The sequence below is a fragment of the Theropithecus gelada genome, chromosome 3, assembly GCF_003255815.1.
Source record: "Theropithecus gelada isolate Dixy chromosome 3, Tgel_1.0, whole genome shotgun sequence".
Taxonomy (NCBI): Eukaryota; Metazoa; Chordata; class Mammalia; order Primates; family Cercopithecidae; genus Theropithecus; species Theropithecus gelada.
Window position 1 is genome coordinate 54455297 of NC_037670.1, and position 1724 is coordinate 54457020.

A 1724-nucleotide genomic window follows, 5' to 3' on the forward strand; every position below is an offset into this window, starting at 1 on the left:
AAAAAAAAAAAAAAAAAAAAAAAAAAAAAAAAGAAGCAGATAGGTCCTGGGAACATGAGTGGCTCCTCCCCAGGGAATTTGAGTACCTGAGAGCTTTTGCTTTACACCCAACCTGATCTCACCACACCAGTTGGTGGTGCTGTACTGGGCAGACTTCCGCATTAGAAGACTGAAACTTTTAAAGTTTTGGTTTTTTTTCTTTTTTTTAATAAAACATGATTTATCCTTACAAATTTTGATTGGGCTGCTGTCAAGCCCTGGCTCGGTACTGCCTGATTTTTTTTCAGAATCACAACTCTTTTCTTTAAGTCATGGGCCATGAAGTTAGAAGGTGCTGGTGTGACAGCCTGAGATGCAGACCTAGGCTCCAATCCCACCTTCATGTGCTCATCTGTGACACAGAGACCCCAGAAGGGGTGGTGAGGTGCTGCCTGGCCCTGTGTCTAGGGACTTTCGCCAGGACAGACCACCTAACTTCCAAACCAACCCTCCATTGTGCACAGCGCTGAGCCTTCCTGTAGCTCCTCAATGCTATATAGCTCTGAGAAGTGGTCTGGCATGTTGCTGTCCAGGTGCAGTGACAAGCAGGTGCAGTGACACATGTCATCACGGACCATGAGCACCAGATAAATCTCCTGCATCATCTCCTTGGGGGACACCTGCAGGGAGAAGGCCCCAACAACTCTGCTGAGAAGCCACATGGCAGGAAGCAAGGACTTACCCTTTCCCAGCCCAAAGTCCTGTTTCCCACTTTTAGGAAATTTAAACTTTTTTTAAATTCCAGGTTTTATCCATACACACCATACCAGCCTGTGTGTGTGTGTGTGTGTGTGTGTGTGTGTGTGTGTGTATGTGTGACAGGACAGAGCCTGGCCCCGTTGACTATTCCTGCAGACCAAGAAAAATTCCGATGGGGGAGATGGAAGCATAGACAGAGAGAAAATGGCAGCTTTGCCTTCTCCCTTGCCTGGTGCTAAGGTCCCCAGGGCAAAAGGATTTTGCCTTCAACTTCATTAATATACAAAATGTATACTTTAAATTTTTTCCCACTTTCTTACTAACATCACAATTTATATATTGTGTGTGTATTAACAGAGATTTAACAATTTTTTTTGTTTGTTTGAGACAGAGTCTCGCTCTGTTGCCCAGGCTGGAGAACAGTGGTGCCATCTCAACTCACTGCAACCTCCGTCTCCTGGGTTCAAGTGATTCTTCTGCCTCAGCTTCCCGAGTAGTTTGGATTACAGGTGCCTGCCACCATGCCTGGCTGGTTTTTGTATTTTTAGTAGAGACGAGATTTCATCATATTGGCCAGGCTGGTCTCGGACTTCTGACTATTTCAAGTGATCGGCCTGCCTCAGTCTCCCAAAGTGCTGGGTACAGGCATGAGCCACTGTGCCAAGTCGAGATTTAGCAATTTTATCCACCATCATTATTATAGTGGAAAATTGTATATCTGCATCTATATTTACATTCAACACAGAGCTTCATATTTTCATACAGTTTTATGATGTTGTCCAGTATCATTTCATTTTTCAACATAATGAACTCTCTTTAACATTTTTTCTAGAAGTATCCTGGTGTTGAACACCCTTAGCTCTTTTTTTTTTTTTATCTTTGAAAGTCTCTTTTTTTCTAATTTTTGAAGTATTCTTTTTTGGTAGTGCTGTTTGTTTCATCACTTTGAAATGTGAAAGTTTATCAGAACCTTCCATTTTTTCCAA